Raw genomic sequence first — 22197 nt, 5'->3', positions numbered from 1 at the left:
GTTTTTACTGACTTGAACAACGCAGGCCCGAGGATTCCTATAACAGACCGTAAATGAAGCCAACCTGAGTAAACAAATGCAAGCGTGTTCTCGTTTGCGGAGAAATAAGGTTCAAGTAGGATCCCCCGGGCAAAAGTAAGCTCCATATGATTATTATCCTATAGACAAAGCTGGTATTACACGACCTCGGTTATAACGGAAATTAAAAATCGAATCCGTATAATCTCTTTAGTTTATAAGAATTCGGCACCTCTGATGCACATGCCTCCTAAACACACACAGATAGATAATAAAATCTAGTTTATCTGGGTGTAAAAGCAAACTGTGCTCGAACCATAGTCTGAAGTCACCTATACCAAAGTAACACTGGAATAATTGCAAATACATAGGAGATGCCATTCTGAGTATTACTCGACGAGGATCATGTTTAATATTTTAATTAAATTAATTAAATAAAATTAACTACTATGGGAGATGCTATGGAGTGATCATTCAAAGTGCACCCTTTCGTAAATCCGCCTCAGTTCACCAGGGGTAACATCAATACGGAGCGGTAAAAATATGTTTACTTATTATAACGTTATTTTCCCAGCTCATAGAAAAAAAAAACTATATATACACCAAGCCATATTGTCTCCATGGACAAAAGCCAAGTTTTTCAATAGAACCGCAAGCTCGAACTCATCTCAGTGTCCTTAACTTAGCTGGTAACTAAGCATAGTAGGAAATCTCACAGACCACGCAGTTGTGCAGCATCAGCCAAAATAGAGCATCTGCCAAATGCACTGGGTTCACGTCCGTGCGTAATATAAGCCAGTCGTGCAAGTTTTGTCTCGGGAAATTTCTCTGAAAATGATGCAATAGCGTGCAGCTTGGTTATTCGGAGAGAAAGCAACCATGGTCTTGAAATAATGGGTTCATATACCCACGGTGTAGCCCAGAACGACGAGATTTCTATTTTTGTTTGCCGTAGACGAACAGTAATGTGCGACTCGGTCCGAAGACACCGTAAAGCCTGAACGATTCCAGCGAGCTAAAAAGGACAGCGTTCCTATCCTGCATTGCCTACAGCAACCGAGCTGAATTATGTCTGAATGTCTCGCTTCCACTTTGCTGTAATGATCTCGCTCGATGACACAGAGATCACACGCAGCGCCAGCCTGTCTCAGCTACAATCACATATTTTTGGAGAAAATTTTCTCGAACGCATACTGAACAATTCTTCTACACGATGTTCAAAAAACAAAACAACAAACTTTCTTGTGTGTCGTTTTTTGTGTGTCTAGTCTATGGGGGAGCCTACGTTATTCTTATACTGAAGTACACATCATTACGTGCATCGTTTGACATGTACTCAAACCAAGTTAAGCCATTTCAATAGCTCGAATAACGACCACTCGTCCCACCTAGGTTCTGCATATCGAAATTGAAAGCAGGGATGAATATGCAAAAAAAAAAAAAGGTTGAGTACAGTGGCCCGTGTTTGAAGTAGTTGTACCGCGATAGAAAGTCAGGTATCGAAAGAGTACGCCTATTATAGTTTATCATTGGGGTGTCGAATTGATGACCGGTTTTTTTTTCAGCTAAATGGCTTTAAAGTCGCGAACTTTAGATAATGAGTTGCGTCGCGCCGGCGATGTCGGCTGTCGTGTCAAATGTGAGACTTTGCAATAGCAGATGTACTAAACCTGGGATGGCCTCTTGGAATGCCTTATAAAGGTTAAGATATTTAGATAGAATGCCTTGATGATGAGTGACGATTCAACATCGACTTGCTATATTAGACACTATTACTATAGACACAGACACTGCCCAAACCCGTGAAAATCCCGTGCTCCTCCTGATCAAGACGCGTTATCGTAGAAACGGTTCACCGATGACTCTCTCATTCAAGTTCCAATGTGGAAAACATTCCTTGTAGTGGTTGACCAATAACGGCGGTGTTAATGAAACGATTGCGAAGCATAGCGGAACGAACCCACGCCATTTGCCTGAAAACAATATAAAGAAAGCTAAATGCTTAAGACAATTGAACTTACTTGATCGTATTTCCATCCGCGAAGTTGAGCCAGTGTTGAAGCAGTTAACTACGGGTAACGTGGGTGAAAAGCGCATCGATCATATATGACAAACCCTAGACTGGCGCCAAAGGAAATGTGTTTGTTGCGATTTGGAAGGATTTGTGCGCTGCGAGATGTTGACGGCTGGTAGCATCACCGATCCTTCACAAGCCGAGCAACTTCGAACTCGACAGTAAACGGCACGTTACTTTTCATAGCGATAACGGAAAAGCCAGATCGCGTTTTTAGCTAACTACTTGGCAAATATTTAGAGAACTTCGATAGGAAATCGTAATGCACCGCCGCATAGCCAATCTTGTACCACTAAATTATTGTTTGTTTCTATCTCTAAAGTGAACTTAATCTCTAAAAGGAGTAGATAAAGGAATGTCACTTAACAGGAACTAGGTAGAGAGATGCCTGAGAGCCACATAGGTCCCATAGTGATGAAATTATAATGTTACAAGAAAAATTACAGAAGGCTATCCACCGGAATAGCGTACATTTATATTAATAGTATTGTTATGAAAAAAAAAACTATTTACTTAGGTATTGGCTTAAGAACCTTCAGTGCTTTTTCGAGCGCCTATTATAATCAACCTTACGTATATAAACCGAAAATATCGTTTCCTGTCTAATCGTTTGAATCTAATTAATTTCTATTTTTTTTTTTCGGTGACTATCGGCGGTCCGTTGGTTGTCCTTCAAAAATTCAGCGGTAAGTTACATGTAGACATATCAGCGAGCCAAGAAAGCTTATTGTGTGATTGCAATATGTAAAAACGAATTCAAGCAACGTTAACCAGTTTATTATACGTGGATTATACGTTACTGAAAACTAAATGTTGCACGACTGTTGGATCACACGCCGTATTCGCGTCATGTCGAAATGCGCAATAGAGTATCATGCTATTTCCTACCCAAAACCTTATCTTTCTTGTGGTAGCAAATCACGATATTTGTATGAGCTATTTATTTAGAAACAATGTTATCAGAGAAAAAAACAAGCGGACACAACACACGTTTTCGAAAACGTGATACCCATTATTAGTATCATTTTAGATTATTCCTATAGTGGAAACGTCTGGATCAAATTCTTGATATTTATCCCACCTGGCGTTGTATCTGTTTGGTCAACTGATTTGAAATAGTGCTTGTGAAACAAAAAAAACTCACTAAATTATGGAAATGAATATGGTTAGAGCCTGCCAAGATTTGGCTGTCGTTATAAGATTTTCTGCCGATATTTTTCCTTCATCTGCCACTAACCTATGATCATGGAGCCCTCACAGTAGCCGGAGGAAGTTCGATTAGACTGCTTTTTGGGAAACAGTAACTGGCCTAGGGAGACGGTGAAAAAATGTCGCAGTTACTCGTTATCGGATGTTGGCTCCCATAACTTTTGGTAAGTAGAAACTTTAATTACACAACAGGCAAGAAGTAGTCAAGCTTACTTTAGCGTCTCTTAATGTGTTTTATGTTTTTGCGGACGATACCCAAATCACACCTCGGGCCGTCACCGATCAACTGACCGGTATAAAACGTAGGTTCCAGCTGAATCCCTTCCTGAACTTTAAGCTTTCACAATATATGTGCACAGATCACTGGCGAACTTAGAGAACAGCATATTATTATTCACTCACGATGTTCATTCTGCATTGTTCTCTTCTGCCTCTTTTTAACGCTGTTTTGGCATCGCTAAGCAAAGCAGGACGCGGAAAGCTCCGGCGGCAGGGGGGTAAAACTGTGAGAGAAGGGGAGCTCAAAGATAGTGGCACAGAAGTGAGGATCACCATGTACATGACGTTCGTTTGGCGACGTTCACGACTCACAATTCCTTTTACTTAACCGCTTGCCTAAATGTTCCAGGCGTGGCTGGAAATGCTGTAGCAGCATCAGGAAAAAGGCAGCAACGACAACGACACGAACAGTAAAATATCAGAATTTCTGGAGGATATGTCCGGCAAAGCGGACATAGAAGGTGATTACAATTCGGGATCGATCGAAGTTTGGCCGATGTGAGTAGGGCACCGATCAATCTTGTCAGTGAGCAATCAGTCAAACGAACATCTAGATCTATCTCCTATTATACGATACTGCCGTGGTATTGTAGTCTCTGCATTCTATCCACACAAATTACGATGTATTACTTAAATGCATCAGACTTGTGAGTGAATGAATTAAAAATAAGTTAACTTCTAGTAAAACCGAGATCCCTTAATAATGTAACAAAGACGCTATATCGCGGAATGCTGAGAATACTCGCGAACATCAATAGACGGACATTGTTATCCATTTTGATACCTTTCCTACATAAGAGCAAAGCGAAGATTTAAATATGGACAAGTTTTATTTTTTTTTTTATAAGATATTATGATACTATAGTGGTTACATACAATAAATTACATGGATGACTACTAATTTATCCGAATTTACGTAGTTAATGTAGTGTGAGAGATCGCATTTTACATTTTATTGTTAAACATGATTTCAATTCAAGGCACAGGCTGTTTATTTAAACCACATCGTGCGATAATAATTGCGTGGATAATGATATGGAATATCTTTTTTAAATATGGACAATATCTTTTTTAAACCTATGAAATGATCGTGTACAAAATGTTGTGCATAAAGTTAGAAATCTGCCAAACACCATATGCCTTGTTTTCTATTTTAGATATATTATGTCAAATTAAATTAGCTTTCTTTGAACGGTCGGCCTGGCAGGTGAATTAGATTCAATTTCTCTTAGATACTAGTTTTACCTCTGTCTATCCGCTTTGATTCCTTCTCAGACCAACCGGAAAAGCTCCTGTGGGTGGATCACTCTGACGCCTTCAAGATATGAGATGAATCGGTTTTTTACCGAAATGGTCCATTAAGTAGAAGGCAAGGCTGGTCGAACTCCATTTACACCGGGAATCGCTACACGCTCTGCTTTTCATGATAAGGTTATCTTTAACCACAGAATGAAGCTAGACCAAAAGTATTTTACCTCAGCGCGTCTGGAGGATCGTGAACCTATTTGCGTGCACCAGCATACGTGCTGTTGTTACTTCGCCTTGGAGCTCAATTGCTGTTCTTTTTATATACCTAGCGGCGTGCGCAGTCACTAATGACTACACTAATATCCCACACATAACTGACGATACCTCGCGCTACTGTTATTACATACACACACAACTGATGCCGAATGACTTCGAAGGCGGCCGCTCCTCTTACCTTTTTATCGATACGCACGAATCAACACTAATTTTGTTGCGGAAGCGCGTGCTATATATGATATGTACAAATTTAAAACAATGAGCAAAGATAGCCTTAATCAACGTATACAGCGATAGCCATCACAGCCCGTTGCCGACTCATTGTGAGGTCGGGAGCTCGTGTCGCCATCGCACACAGGAATCCATTGAAGCGAAGTTCTCAGCTACTACAGTAAACATTTTTGTTTTAAGCAGAACCCTTTAGTGAACACTGTCCGCATGTATCATTAAATCTAATAGTTAAACATGCGCTCAAGGCAATACTTCAATTGGGTCCTCAAGCGCCATCGGGTGACGCACGGTGCGTTTTGCTGCCCCTTGAACTTCAGACGCCTCCTACACGACAGTTCCGTCCCCGTAATTTTGTCGCGCCCCCATTGACAAAGAGCGCCTTTCGATCGCGCGGAGTATTATACTTCACACATGCAACAAACAACATTAGCGATGCTCAAACCGCGCGGCGGACCTGATCTTTCGTCACGCGGCGTTATTCAATATTTGTTCATTTCAAACGCAAGCTCCCGCAGCTATTCCAAAACGTAATCGTGTCGGCACAATGGAGCGCGGAAGCAGCGTCTACAGCATGTCTTCAAAGATCACCCACGCATCCCTGACCCAAAGCGATTTTTCATTTTCGAATTTAGCAGCCGGCTACGAGTGTACGCGTGTCGCAATCGTATTTCGTGCCTATGCCGATTTGATTTCATGCGTTTCGAATACAATAGTCAGGAAGGTTGATCTGCTGTAGCAGTCGCTATGCGTTCCATTTTTAGTTAACAGCAGTATGTTCAGCTCAATTTTTTGCTTTATGCACGATCATTACGTGCTTCTGTGAAGGATCGCCAACACGACGCACTACACAGTTCTCGATTGCGTTTTCCTTCGTGTTGGGATACTGTTATCCATGTATCTCAGCGGGAATGAAGTCTCTCGTAAATTTCTCGGATGAAGCACTGCTTCTTTTTCCAAGCTTACTGTCGTCATTCCAAAGCTATTTCTCTTAAAAGGCTTGTTATCGATTATGGCTACTAAGTTTTCTCTAGGCCCAAACCACGTATTGTCCATTTTCTTCATATGCCGTCTCCGTACGGTCTTTCTTGCGTCACATGTCTTCGCATGGCTAGGCTATCATATAGATAATTTATTTCGACTCACTTTTACGCATGCCGCTTGTCTGTCCATCATTGCTCATTACAACGTAGTCTTCCTGGCTGCCCCGTGCCTGGCTCGTCATCTTGCGATCGAAGGCTTGGTCAGTCCACGTAAAACTCGAATGTCTGCCGAACTGCAGGCCCTGCTAGCTTTCAATGATTGAACGAACGTTTCTCGTAAGCACGCCGGCATACCCGACGCGCATTTCAGCCTCATGTAGACTGAAAACAATGCTTAAAAAATCGTGACCTGGAGTCCATGCCCGGCCAATTCAGCTACCCCGGTCTCTATCTTTAAATGAATAATCACTTGTTCTATGCTTATTCGTGTCTCTCTCTTTTACACCTCTTCAATAATCATTTCTCACGTTTCTAGGATCAGTGGCCGTACAACCAACGCTATGCGACTCTACAACTGGTGCTCGCTTCTGGTGCCTAGCTTTAGCCACTTATTGGTGGCCTATTGTCTTCTCCCATTCCCATCTACGACACCTGAGGGCTCGATACTATGTTTTACAAGTTCAAGTACGGAAAACTACGGGCTTCCCAGAAAGCTAACTGATCCTTTGGATTACAAGATGCATCTACAGCCGGCGATCACAAACAACAAGGCTGTGGGCACCTGCCACCGCCTCGAGCTTTATAATATTGAAGAATGCTGACCCAAACATATCCTTTGCCGATGTCTGGGAAAAGCTTCAGCGCGGGATGTGATCTGCTGAAACACAAAACCAAAATTACAAAGGCCACGGTTCTGCTTCTATGACGTTAGGATCAACGCTAAAAGTATACGAAAGTATCTCAGACTTTTGCAAAGGCTATTGAGCGAAAAAGGGAGATATCAATCGACCTTATTTTCCCACAAACATCTACCAATCAAGAATCTTGTCGAGGGTTTCTTCGCGAAAGCGGTGTCTATGACGTACGTAAACAAAGATTGCCTCGTTGTCAGTGAATTGATATGGGGCACCACTGGCCGCTGATCGGCGGTTATTCGGCTTACAGATTATCTAGCGGAACACAGTTTCTTAGCAAAAGGCAAACTGTACATAGGATGTGCTACCAGATGACCGAGTGAGTCAGGGTGCCGTGCTACTTGGGATGCGGGAAGACGGGGCACAAAGCCTCTGAGCGTTCTTACTGGGCTGTGGTGGAGCGAACTGTCCTGCAAAATTCTACAAGGTCCCCGAAATACAGAGACAAGATCACAAAGGAAACTCGCGGATGAATACGGGAAAATGGTACGAATAAATTATTTGTTAGCGAGTTCTCGGTAACGATAAACAAAACACGTGAGTCGGCGCACACGGTGCCTGTTTTCTTAAGGCAAGCTGCTATGTAAGATGATTTCGAAACAGAGAATGAATGTCAATAATAAGACCAAACAGCGGAATCGATACAACAACTTCTCTCCATAACGGGAACAACGGGAGAAAAATTCCTAGAGCAAGTGAGCGATGATTAGGAGTCCTCCAGCCAAACTGTAATAAGAGCAAGATCTCGGACGGGCTGCTCGAAGAACTTGCTTAGGATAAAGGGGTTGACTTATTAACGAACCTAATATTGACTATATAACAATCGGCAAATTACATGGAGTCTTGATGGCACAGCGTGCAAAAAAAGGAGCGATAACCAGGCGTACTTGGGTAAGAGAAAGATTTCAACTAAGACTTAAGCGTGATTTCAGATGGTGTACCGGAATCCATTAATGAAGTGAGAAATGCTCTAGTAGTCACTGCTGGAGACTTTAACGCGGTATCGAGTGCATGAGGACCTTGTAGGACAAATGGCAGAGGTCGGCAGCCGCTAAAATGAATGATCACGTAAAATCTGGCCACGCTAAACATAAGCGGGATGCCAATCAGAACCACGCGGGTTCCTCGTTCGTGGACTTTCCGTCATCCATGGCGGATTAGGTAGGACGGTTTGATAGCTGAAGAGTACTCGAAGGGAAGGAAGTACTAAGCGTTCATAGTGTTATGGAGTTCTCGATACATTCCAGGCCACATGGTGGCTCCTAGTAGTTAATGGGACGTTTCTAGTGTAACTACGAAGAGAAACGCCAAGAGAAGCCATAAAATATTCGGGGCAAAAAGATGGAAATCTAAAGGTTAGGGAAGATTTACAGCAGCTCTCAGTAGAAATCTGCGGAGTAAAATGATGTTGTCAGATAAGTTAAAAATGGAAGCTGTACTACTGGTGAATTAAAAAAGTTGCTCAAAGCGTGTAACCGACATAAAAGAGAGCTTAAATGAATCAACGCAAGCGATAACCTTTATGCGCAGAAAGATTAATGAGGTAGACCTTATAAGCTCGTAGAAGAGAAAGCGAGCAAAACGAAGAAATGTACTGTGTCCGTAGGGAAGTGGATAAAAATACTAGGATTTTTGTTCTCGTCTAGGCGGCCTTTTGATCAAGTTGACACTAAAGACCCGCGCGTCAAGGATGATATTATACCTACTACGAGCTAAGAGATACTGCAGACAAGAAAATGAATCAAAACGAGTAAAACGCGGCGACCGTACGGAATACTGCCATGGTCATACGGACCTTTTTTAAAGATTTCTCGGAGATAATCGCTATACGTATCACGCAGGTTCTCTGCTCTAGCCACTTCCCACTGTAGTGCTAAAGGGATAACGTATTGCTTATCACTAAATGTAGGGGATCCTACAGACCTATATGCTTCTTAGGGACGCTGATAAACGTTATTGACGCCATGATAGAGAAAAGGCTAGGAAACTTTGTCAAGGAGAAGGGTCTTCTGCCTAAGTATATGACTTCCGGATCGCACATCGGTACTGACAGCAATGGATAATGTTTTCAAGAAAGCTGAAAAGAAGAGAAAAAGTTTGACTAGAGCAAAATACCTTCTTCTCACGTCCTCCTATACGATAAAATTGCTTTTAATAGCCTGCTGTCGCGGGCAGTGTTCACATGTTTGAAGGAAGGAGAAGGTCCTACTACCTAATCCCTGTAGTATCAGACTATCTGTTGCATAGACCGGTGATCAATAGAGAAACTATCTTTTCTATGACAGCAGGGGTTTCACAGGGACCTTTCCTGAGCATATTTCTGTGGATCCTGGAATTTGGTAGGCTGTCAGAGCTAAGCAATCTTCTCTTGGAGGTGCAATCATTGCCTACACGGATGACCTCGGTATCACAGTTCAAGCCAGGATGACAAAGGAACTCCAAGGAAAGGCATACTAGACTCTGAAAGAGATCTTTTTATGGATAAGCGAATATAGACTAGGCTTTTGCAAAGTAAAAGGCTGCATTAACTACTGACATGAAAAGTCCCAACATTTCACACTTGTTTTGGATAAAGGAAGTATAAAAACGGTGGGATACTTAAGCATCCAACTTTATCACACAATAAGGTAGACCACATCAAGCTAGCAGCCATAAAAACGACTAGAGCTTCCATGGAAACTGTCAGATGGAAAATGTCAGTGGCCCGAAAAGTGGCCTTCCACAGGAAAAGGAACAGGAGGCCCCTCATAGCTATAGCAGGCTCGCTTACGCCCTTTGGGGCCCCTGTTTGGACCTTGTCCGAGCCTATGAAGTGACAGCCAAGAAGCTACTCAGAAGTGCTCAACGACTGCTTGTGTTTAGAGTTATCTAAGCTTACCGCATTGTTTGCGTAAATATGGCCTTGGTTCTAACAGAGGCATTTCCAGAGAACTGTAAGTTAAAGAAGGGTGCATGTTCGAACATGATTTGACGAATAATGTGGAAATCAAAGTTTTGAAAATGTTTCAAGAAGAGTTAGAGGTAATGTCTAATTCTGCTCCTGGATTACACCTCTCGGGTGAGATCTCATTTATTACCTCATGTAAATCATCACAGGCCTTCACAAAATTGGTAACACTCCATCTAAGTTCCCTGCGCTGAAAGCCTGGAAGGTAGATACTACACATGTTGAAGGCCTGTACGAGATTGTTCCACACTAGCGAAAGATACATGACAGGAGAAATGAGATTGTTTTTAGAAAACGGGACGAAGGGTTATCTCATCGTGTCGTCGAAAAAGGTTGGGAGGCGGATGAGAAAAAAGATAGCTCGTGATGTTACGGCCAAGCAACATGGCAAACGATGCTTTATCAGGTTTAGAGGAGGCACGGAGGATCATACTTCGTCTAGGGAGCTGGGGAATCTGACCAGAAGGGCCCTAGCCTGATGATCGAGTGGCAATAGTAATCGTTTCCTCCTTCATTTCAGTTTGTTGTATTGTTAAATGAAGATCACTGTTTATTCGGAATGAAGCTCCGGGTAGCAGTTGAACGTTATCGAGCAGTGGTTTCAACGGGAATACTTTTAACCTGTCGGGGCTAAGCTTCACATTCGGCCCACACAAGATACGTCGTTATGCTCCGATAGTGCTGACCGCACTTAAAGTTTATTCCTTAAACTATATATATAAAAAAAAAAAAAAAAAAACTTTGACCTATGTATCTCAAATTTCCGACGTTAAATGAATGAGCTTCATTATAGAGTTCGCTGTTCAGTTAGATAGCTTTAATAGCTTGTTCTAATCAGATCTCAGCGAATCCAGGGTTTAGATTTCGCACCAAAATCTCGTATTATGTACAGCCAGCGCATTCAATCTCATCATCTAACACAACTGTCGACGGCGCTGAACAACTAAGCGATAATTAAAAGCTTGAACTTGAGTTTTTTTCTGGAAATATTCCATGTTTCGTTATCGAAACGGATACGAGAACAGATGCCATTGGAAGCAGGAAGCACTGGCTAGCACTGCTTCATTAAGGCAACTATATACAATATGCGAAACATTTAATATTTTCAGCATGGAGTTGCCAACGGTTCTTGGAAAAAGTGAAAACTTCCTGCCATCGTGGCGTAAAGTCAGTAAAAAATATCGAAAAAGGTCTATTATACAGCGGGAAAATTATTTAAAAATTTCAAAATGATACGTTTGTCTGGTGTAACATCCTTCATAGCCGGTTGACTCGCCGTGCGAAAATTACGCTTCACCATCAATTCAAAAAGTCTAAGTTCAAGGGCAATAGACCTGCCAAGGGGCCCCGGTTTGGTGCTCAAATGAAGCGAAACCATCTTTATTGAGAAAATCAATAAGAAAAAAATGGGAAACCGTTGAAAACTGGGAAAAAAATTGTTTTTTAGACCTAGAAAAACCTGCTCTATGTATGGTGGCGAACCATTCTCTGAAAATTACGCCGTGCCAAAAATCTAACGTCTGTTACAGGTTATGATGCGGCCTATGATTTCTGGCGAAGGCACATTTCCTACAGGGAATTTTAAAGCAATAGGAATATGCCGAGGTTATCGAGAGTTAAATATTGTTCCAGGTACGGAAATGGTTCCCTGACGTTCCCTGCGTTGTCGTGCACGATGGATGGAGCGCCTTCCCACAGAGTTCGGAGCAGTTGCTGTTAATAACACTCGGGTGCTGTGGTAGTCTGCTAATTCGGCAGACATCAATACCAAAGAGCCCGTCTAGAAAATCGTAAAGTGAGAGGTTTGGAAAAGACGAGAAGTGATAAATGTTTCAGATCTTCGGAAAAAAAATCATAAATGTGTAACAACAGGCTCCACTCATAATATAGCAAAAAAAAACTGCATCAGAAGCGTTCTCCAAACATGTGGGAGACAGCGACCGTTACAATTGTATGACATTGTTTGTCAACAATGTAAAAGTGTTTACTGATGTAAAGCAGGGCCGCTTGTATTGGTCGAAGACCGTTTGCAAATATCTCCATTAAGTACTGCGCAATGGGCTTCAAACGCTGAAATGATTTGATTGAGCTTATTTGAGTCTTTTTGCTTAGACACCGACTATATTACATTAAGAATCGAATAGAAATATTACGCAGGCTTCTTTTTCAAAGCAAAAAGCATAAGTATATGACATAACATCAACAACGACGTTGATAATAACAACGCAGATATAAAACACTAATGATGAATTCGAAATTGAGCTTATTCTATTTAGGTTGGAATTTATCCACAACGTTCGTTATTAACGCCAGCATATTACTGACAGATTAATCGACTCACGAACGTAAACACAAACATTTACTTACTACCGGAGCTCTCAACTTCTGGGATGAATGGCATTTCCCGAATAGTCTGATACGATCTGCACGATTATCTGAAATGGCCACACCGTCGGCGCGTGTCAGTTCTAGATGTCGATACTAGCACAAGGCGCGAGCAGACGATATATTTAAAACTGTATAGTTCGAAATGTGGCCAACTCGACGTGTCCACTGGATAAGCCAACACCAGGTCTGTTGGAATACAATTATTGGATACTGACAGTCTTTTTTTTTTTGGTTGGCTTTACGGCTGTAACGATGCACGATTCCTTTGCTGCATAACAACGGCGGCTAATGAGTGTTCACGCTCTATATTGTGCTTGCCTCTCGATTCCATGTTTGTCACCACCATAATCTACCATGTGAAGACTAGCAAAATTAGATCTGTTTATCAATTTACAGATATGTGTAAAATCTATCTGACAAAGGCAACGGCGATGACTTGGTACAAGAGATTCGAAGATGAATGTATGTACCGCAGCGTTGGATACTTACAGATGTTTGTCTTAGTAATGGCTGCATAATTGATCAGGCTCTCTTTCCCATTAAGGTGTATTTATTTAGTGATAATTGTCTAGCTAGTATTTATAAGATGACATCGACTTGATGAAAAGGCACGCAGGTATCGTCCGGCAGCATGAACAACAATATTTTTCCAAAAGTCTATCCTGTTTCTGCCAGTTCCGAGAGTGCATTTTTGAGTCGACACGATGCCTACTGCAGTGAGTTCATTATAAAACTAGGAACAACCTTATAACACTATCCAAGCTAAGAATACTGCTGCCTCTAAGATAATAGAACCTAAAGCTAATTCAGGAAATCCGTCAACTAAGCGAATAGCCAAATGATGTTTATTCTGTTTTTGATCATACAAAATTTTCAGTCTTCGAATGCAGTAAGTTTCTTTTCAATTTACAGTAAACAAACTAGAAAACAATGTGATGCAATTCCCTCAAGAAATAACAATTTTCAATAGCCTACTTTGTAAGTTTTCTTTTTTCTCTGTTTTCGGTATAGAAAAACATTGCTACAGCGTTCTCAAGGAACTTCTTTATTCCATCTTCATATGCACATAGGCTACAATCCAGTTAGCCTGGATGTATAAGGTTAGCAAGCGGTGGAAATGTGAGCCTCCCGGAAACGTAGAACGGCCGTTCGCAAGGTACTGCGGCCGCGTATAGTAGAAGTGTCCTGCAAATACCTAAGATTCAGGTGGGCGCACCTGTTCGTTTTCTCCTGAAATGGTTCAGACAGGTGCCTTTATTGTCAACGCCACCTGGCTAACTGATAGATCCGTCTCGTAAACGGCTAAGCATTATGCATAAGAATATTCATGGAATTTCAAGTTCGCTGGGTTCGAGCCTCTTCTTGACCGGAGTCACTTGGCTGAAATTCTGCTTTACAGGATATAGACGAAGGGTGATCTACACGAAGCGATAACTTGCAACTGCTGTTGATCTTTCGATACTATAGATCTTAGCAAATCGGCTTGTTTCGTTGCTTTTCTCGAAGTTCGTCGTGGTGGACGGGCGGGCAAATGGACAGGTAGGCAACAAGGCTCATGTCCAACAGCTACCGCCACGCCTAACCTAGTTCGATCCGCCTCTTTTGTCCTTTAATACGGAAATGCTCCGCATTTATCGTCGATTTGAACGGGAACAGAAAAGCACACAAGAAGCACTTCAACCATGCTACATGAAGTTTAATGAATAAATCAACGAATGTTAAAACGATGTTATTGCGATGGCAAATCAATACGTACAACACAAAATATTGGAGCGGTCGATAAGCTCCAAGTTGACTTATTTTAATGAGAAGAGGTCCGCCTCCTATGATTGGTAGTGTGTACACGCATAGTAGATACTGTATATTCATCAGTATACAGTATCAGTAACTTCACAATATTGTATCTTCAACAAATCCAACGGATGCCAAATTCGCTATTATATATATTTGTAGGCACTTTCGTACAATTCTGTGCACAGGCCATTATTTACAAGTGGTTTTCTATGTTCTTTTAAGCGAATATGGATGTCATACATGTGTTACCTTCTACGGCTATTCAGCAGGTAGAACAATATGAATACCCTATAAACGAAGCACCATAAGTAAACGAAGTTTGGTATTTATACGAAGTGCTACAGCTACCCACTTAGAGGCTGACTTGGTGCCATCTGAGAATAAAAGGTGTAGGTCGTGAGTTACTACTAAAAATTAAGGCCCAGTGATTAAGTTCCTGTGTTTCAAAGATAAGAGCCCTGGCGATCGCCGAAAACTCATAAAAACACTGGGTAAAGAGGCTTTCAAGAAAACAACAGACAGCGGCTGAGAGAGTACGTCTCGAAATTTCAACGTAAAAACAGGCTACCGTAATTGTGAAAACGAGCGTACGCAATGCGCTCCCTGTAGGTTCAATATATGATTCCTTGAAGTACAAGGTATAGAATCATACAAAAAACACCTAGGTGAACAAGAAGCAAAAAAGAAACAGCTTCCAAACAAACGAACTGGATCAGAGGCAGCTGGAAACGGGTGGAAACGGGCGTGGAGTAGCTTGGAGAGGCTTTGCTAAACAAGTGCCGACAAAAAACCCGCTTAGCGAGCCATTACCATAGATAACACATAAATCAGAGTGTAGCTCCCTGTGTTAGGTCAGGTGCGAAAAGGGCGTTGGAACGAACACCATTTCCGCGGTTGCGCCAAATAGCTTCTGATGAAAGCTAGTGCAATGGACACAGGGGTATTTTTGAAAGGAAACGATCAATGCTGTTAGATATCTCACGCTCCTAAAGAGCATCATGAATCTGTTTCGCGTCAATCAGTTTTGCATTAGCGGGCTATTCGATGACAGCACATGACCTTATTCCCATCCTTAAATCATCGCCTGGAATTAGGCAAAAGCCTCCCCCCCCTATATTATCCAGATTCAAATCCGTGTCGTTTTAATTAAAAGCATGCTTCTAAAAGATCGACCGACGATGTAGCTTATGCTGTCATCGATTGTCTTAAACAAGCTTAAAAAACAAGATTAAATATAGTAATGCAAATAACAAATACAGAGCTATTAAAAAGTTCTAGAAACGACAACCCTCATGCGCGATCAGCAAAACGAGGTATATAGTTATTATACACCGAACTGTCATTGATCTACCCTATGCGACTTGAAAATTGTTCGAGTTCATTGGTTCGATACAAAGCACCGGATCGTCTAATGTATCACCGTAACATTTTTAACATTCGAAATTACGGGATGCTAAATCCAGGACATACCACAGAACAGCAAACGAACACGTTATCGCTGCGTCGTTTTCAGCGCCACTCGAAGCCTATGAAAAAAAATTCCTTACATACTGACACTAACCAGCAGGACAGGGTAATAGCGCTAGTGTGGGAGGCGATGTTGTCATTTTTACTAGTCGTTGTATTCTGTACGTAACGTAAATGCTCGTCGTAGTTGTAATAGAGCAAACATCAGACTTTACAAGGTGCATTTGATAAACAGTACCTTAGGTTTTACTTTGCCATCGAGAAAAATGTAAATTTTCAAGTTGGTACTATTTTTCATCGATTTACATCCACGATCATGTACAGTGTATAAAAGGAGGGACGTTTGTCCTAGAGGCATAACATTGGACTTTTGTTTTCTCTCATTTGAATTATCGGGGGACAAAATGATCATTTATGCGCAAATATGTCATAGTTTATAAAATATAAAAGCTATCTTTTCATATTGTATGATTGAACGAGTACTTTTCCGAAAAATCGTCTCGTTCCTACATAGGAGTGCATAAGGTTTTGTCCGCATGTGGTTCACGATGAAGAAATGAGATCATGGAAGATCAGAACAATGTTTTAATGGGAGAATTAGAATATTAGAAAAAGTGTTGAGACTCTGGCTTAAATGAGATCTCGGAATCGCGCCGCAGACACGATCAGAGGTTGGCTGTGCATGTACAATTTGTCCGGATTTATATTACAACAATATGATGAGATCACTGACACAGAGTAAGAGATCGACTAAATCAAAGACAGCAACAGGATAATCAAGGGAACAGTTCGGTATAACACGAATTAGGTGTGAGAACATGTTAATGTGATGACCGCGGTATGGCAGCAGGACTTTTGGAAGGCTTCAATGAGAGTAGGCAATGTGTGTTGCTAATATACTGAGTCAGGGAAACATAGTTACCATAAAGGGTCAGCTGCAGACCACGCGAAGGAGTCGACGCTGCGGTATCTCAGCGGAATTACAGCCGGGTAACTGCAACGCTGTACTTCTGTAATTGAATAGAAGTGGGGCAACGTAATTGCACCGGCAGGGAAATGCACACCTATGGATGTGTGCTTGATTTTTACCTCATGTTCGCCTAGATGTAACCTTAACGAATCACAATAGTCAACAAAATCACAAAGCGAAACTACGAAGTCCTGTAGTAGTTAATTAGATCTAGCGAGTTTTAAAGACACACGTGCATCATGTTTTGGAAAAAGTAATCAACTTCGTATGGCTAACCTGCTTAGACAAATATGGATACCTAAAGTGGGCCTTATCATTTCTTGTCCTCTAAACTTGGCCACCTGTCAACCCCTATTACCTAACGATGGCCACTACTGCCATATGCAACACGACAGTGGTGGCCATCGTTGCTTAGAAGACATAAGACTAGTCGAAGATAGCATATGGCGATATTCAACTGCCATCCCTGAAATCATCGTTTGTTGTGCTCATTTTTTCCGCATCAAGTGACCACCATACAACAACTGGGTTTGTGTTGTTATCATTATTATTAGAAAAGTTACGCATTCCCGTTCTGCACAGTTGAACGCAGTATCATTTTTGGTCTTGTTAGTTAGAATGCTTTCATTACCGCCCCTCAGATACAATTTGGCGTTCTGCACGGAATGGATGATGTAACATGGAATCACATTAGATAATGTTAAATTACACTGGGATCAGTATTTTTAAAGCAGAATTCGTTTAGCAGTAAATCGTCGATGCTTCACCTTTCACAGTGAGAGCTCTCATTGTTGTTCAGACTCGTATGTAAAGCGCGTGGCTGTCGCTACTCCATATGTGTATCAACGAAGCGCATTAATCAAACCTATGGGCCTGAAGGGTAGTTTTAGTTTATTTTTACACAGGTCATGTATTTTGTAGGTATAGTATTACCTTTTCACCATAGTATTATCATCAAGCCAGTGAGCCTGCGGATCACGTTAACACAAGAACCGTTAATACGTGTACACCAGTATAAAGATATCTGTGGAAGCTTCCACCAGCTCTAAAATTTTCGATATACTTCCTATGTAATTTAGAAAAAAAAGCGCGGGCACAAAAATATGACACAAGCCGTTTTGACGTTAAAAGCACCAATTTTCCACAGCGGTTAAACGGCACAGCTTATTCCAGCAAACTTCCTTGCTTTCAGTTAGTATAAAAAAATGAATGCGCATAAACAAATGAGTAATCGCCTGCGTCTGTAGCAATAACTTCCTTTACCCCGCTGCGATTTTCACGCAGCTTAGCTGGTAAATTGAAGGGGGTTCATAGTAAGGAATCGAGATTGTCTGCGCGATTAGTTTTGCACGCTTGAGCTGGTCCTGCGTCTTAGAAATGTTGCTTCGGGCACAGTAAAGCAGCTTCGTCCTATCCAGACAGCGGCAGGTGAGTGAAAACTTTAGTTACGCAGTGTTCTGCCCAGACATTAGTTGCCCGGGCATTCCATCAGAGAAGATTGCTGCCATCAAACTTTCCCATCGACAATCCGATGGGCGATCCTTCTAAAGATAACGTAATTTCCAAGCTCAATCGCTTATACCGTGACTATATACGTATAAGCATCTGCTATACAGTTCTAAGTTAAAGCTCCGCCTATCGCCACTAAATAGGTGCATGCCCCATATAAACTACAGCAAAGCAGACGCATTCGCACTAGTTAGTCGCACTGAAAGTCGGTTGCCTGTTAAAGCTTTGACGGAAACGCAGGCATGTGATGGATTTTACGAAAAAAAAAAGATGGCTATATTCAATAATAAGCCAGTAAAGCTTACGCTGTAAGCAAAAGTTGATAAAAATAACATAGTAATAACATTTTTCCGTGGTAGGAATTGTATTTTTCCAATAGCATCTTGCTATATTGATTTATAGCGCATTGGGTATAATCACTCTTGATCCTATCCCTGTCAATAGATTGAAAAAGCAGCGTAAATTAGCGATCTCAATAGTTCCGACTAAGCGTGCAAGGTCAACGATTATAAAAGATGTGAGAACAAACAGAAGCTATTCTATCTTTTAATATAGCTATATCTAATAATAATGCAACAAATAGAAAGTATGTTGAACAATATTGAAGACACGATATGTTGATTAGAAGATGCCGATTATGTAGAGTATTCAAAGCAATTCGTCATTGTTATCTTCGTACGTTAACACAGTAATATGGTAGGCTACTCAGCTGCAATTAGACCTTTTTCTAAAACTTGTTCTTAGTTAAAAAAAGAAAAAGCTCGTCATGAACGACCCCCACAGAAAAAAAAAAACTTAATAAATAATTGTTATTATACGTGACTTTGTTTTTGATCACGATTTTTTCACTTTTATACGGGAATATAATCAGCAGCATGAGTCTCATCTGAGCATGATTTTGGAACATTAGAAGTTCGCTAATCTTGGATTATTCAAAGGCCAAATCTTTACTCGTAAATAGGCTCACTCTGGTTACATATATGTAGAAATATGTTAGTATTTAAGTACGCATATAAAACATTTACTCAGCTATTAGTGTACGCTACCCTGTTCCAGGTATGTATTCTAGACATACCTTGTCCGTGTCTTTAAACTGCTCCTTCTTACAATAGTGTCTTCATGCCTCAAATCGAACGCGTAGTTGAAAACGTTTCGGTTATTGGACAGAGAACGAGCTCGTCATACTTCTCCATCTAATGTCTCATAAATTAAAAAGCGAGAAATTCAGTGACTGAGCTTACCTTTTGCAGTTCTGGATATACATTTAAATAATGACTGCAATAGGTCTTCTTTGCTTTTATTGGAAATCCATTTTTCCGTTCTGATGCGCCGTTCCGTACTAGTAAGTTGGCCGTCTGTGACGCAAGAACGCTGACGCGTTTGAACCGATTACACGGCAGGTGAAAATTCAACAATGTGTAGTTTCACAGTAGCCATATGAAAATGGCCTTTAGAAATTCGATGGGCTATTACAGGCTCTGACCGATCGCAAAAACTTAAACCTACGAAACCGGAAATGGGACATAAAGATGTGATACAATGATATAGATTTCAATGCGTTATGTGAGGCTGTGAAATTTTGACAGAGAAAAACCCACAGACATATTTCGGGGAACTCGTTAGGGCTAAAGTAGCAACTTTCCAGAATCAACTTAGGGCTAAACTTTTCGAATTGCGATTTTCGTAAGTACTCTTTTAGTGCAGTGGATGGAAATCAGGTTCCTAAAGATCATACATATACAACGGAGGTAAAAAAGCATCTATTGTTGAGTCATATTCAATTTTTTGTTGAGAATATCAAGCTTGTTGATTTAATGCAAAACACAATAGAACGACTAATGAAATCTTCCCTTAGCACTCTTAGCGCTGTGGTGCGATTCCTTCGAAGAAAGGTATAACCTACGACTGCTGTTGCTTACCACAACGGCAAACATTTGCAATAGAGCAATGCTTTTGTCGGGGGACTAGTCGTGTTTCTGTATAGCAGTGCAACAAATGAATTAAAACCAAATATGCTAGCGTATAGAAAATTTACCTGTTATGGGGTTTGTTATTGACCACATAAATACCCGACCAAACTCGCAACAGCGCACAGACAGTCCACGGTAAATAAATATGCTGTTCGAATCAATCCTTAACGTGTTGCAGAGGATAAATGTTTAAATCAGCAAAAACGGTCAAGCTGGCAATAAGCGAGAAGTGTAAGTGCCATAAACATCACAAAACGATGAAATTTTCAACCGCATATTATCGTTTATGTCTGATCATCGATTGCAGCAGATACAGGCTGGCGGTCGGGGCGTTCTCGCATTACGATTCTAAAGTACTGAAAATCAACCATGCATGAGCTCTAATGATGAGCCGCTCGTAGCGGATGTGAAGGACCACCTGACTTAGTTGCCGGCCGTTACAGACGCAATCGCAATATCACTACAAGCAGCGGTATTAGCTCGACCAGATCTGTTTCGTTCGTCGGCGTCGTCCGCTGTTGTCTACACTAAACGCAACCAACCACTAGTCCTAGATAGGACTTCGACGATCAGCTGAGCTAACATTCACAGGGGCTAATAGTTTTTAGTTTCCTAGATCCCTATTTCACTAACAGAGGGCGCTATATAGTTGTACAAAGAGTGAAGTAATAGGTTCCAAATTTATAGAAAAAAAAAAAAGGTTCTATTAGCTTACCGTGTCGGCTCTAACATTTAAAGTGGTTTTAACTCATGCAAGCCACTATACATATATGTACCGATTTTGATCTTAATACGAATTTCAGAAGGGTCCACCGAAAACGCGTGAGGCTTTTTCATCTGGCAGGAATTGAATGAATAGAAATTAGTCCCATATGCGAAATAGGCCGAGAGGATAATGTCCAATGGGTTACATTTTACGGGTTGTTCCGTCATAGATGAGCAGCTTGCACTGGTTGTGCTGTTTACAAAAAAACCTTTAGCATCCATAATTATGGTATCATGAAAGCACATGATATATACAGATTATGTGTAGGTGGGTCGAACACGTCCGCAGTCAACCGACAAAGAATTAATATGCAAGCAACAGACATAAATATGAAGCATTTATTTTTACGATACTAGAGATCTTTATTCTGTCACAAGAAATCACGTATTGGAATAAGCGGGTGCGCGTCCGAATTATGATTCCTTACAAACAAGTCTACATCAATGGGCCACCGAACAAGCGATTCCGATCTGCGTTTAGATGTCTGTGAACACCTGAAAAAGTATCAACTTTGAGTTCCACATATTGTTTGTTTAGGAAAATTATTCCGCAAAGTCCGACTGATCTTATATCCCATAGGAATCCATCTAGCAGGCCAGAGGATCCATCTAATAGCCAACGCATCATTTGCAACCAAAGACTACCGCTAACGATTTAGCGTGTCTTTGATGGGCGATGGGTGGATGGGTGTTTAGGCAGCAACAATAGCACCAATTCTTCTACTGATGGGTATTATTCGACATTCGGACCTGACTTGGTACTGAAGGAAACCTGTCGCAACTTTTTATCTCTGGGCTATTTCATGCTACATTTTTACGCTTCATTTTCTCTTTAGACTAAACAAGATAGTAAAACTATCTGAGAAATGTGCGAACGCATAAAGATTATGAAATCAGTTTTCCAATCATGTTTCCACTTCTACACCATAGCCTGTCGCAACATTCGTGTCCGCCGTTTTCCACAGATGCTCCAGTCAAGGCGCTTTTCTATTACTGACAATTAATTATTCAGCTAGTCACTACCCCGGAATACTCACTTAGCTGATGCGCAAAAAATCTGCTTCTTTTTTACATCAAGAATTAACGTCTGTTATTAACGAGTCGAGCAAATTACGAGTAGTGAATAAATGTTTATGTTGTTTGCTTTAGCATAACAAG

At 41.1% G+C, this 22197-nt stretch overlaps 2 long non-coding RNA genes across 3 annotated transcripts; one reads left to right on the top strand and one right to left on the bottom strand.

Annotated features, from left to right (window-relative positions):
• Positions 1-2758: 2758 nt before the first annotated feature.
• On the top strand, positions 2759-4485 carry LOC111251687 (uncharacterized). Its single transcript, XR_002673932.2, has 2 exons — positions 2759-3465; positions 3930-4485. It is a non-coding gene; the product is annotated as an uncharacterized LOC111251687 (long non-coding RNA).
• Positions 4486-12417: 7932 nt separating this feature from the next.
• LOC111251372 (uncharacterized) lies at positions 12418-20824 on the bottom strand. 2 transcript variants are annotated; one of them, XR_015329041.1, is made up of 4 exons: positions 20340-20824; positions 19546-19806; positions 16748-16835; positions 12418-12611 (listed from the first exon to the last, which is right to left on the bottom strand). It is a non-coding gene; the product is annotated as an uncharacterized LOC111251372 (long non-coding RNA). The 2 variants fall into 2 exon arrangements; XR_002673730.2 differs by lacking the exon at positions 12418-12611 and adding an exon at positions 13388-13794 and having other exon boundaries at positions 20340-20823.
• Positions 20825-22197: the final 1373 nt, after the last annotated feature.

This window comes from Varroa destructor, unplaced genomic scaffold, assembly GCF_002443255.2.
Source record: "Varroa destructor unplaced genomic scaffold, Vdes_3.0 BEIS01000005.1, whole genome shotgun sequence".
Lineage (NCBI taxonomy): Eukaryota > Metazoa > Arthropoda > Arachnida > Mesostigmata > Varroidae > Varroa > Varroa destructor.
Note: the sequence above shows the minus strand (reverse complement) of the source record. Positions and strands in the feature narration are given on the sequence as shown.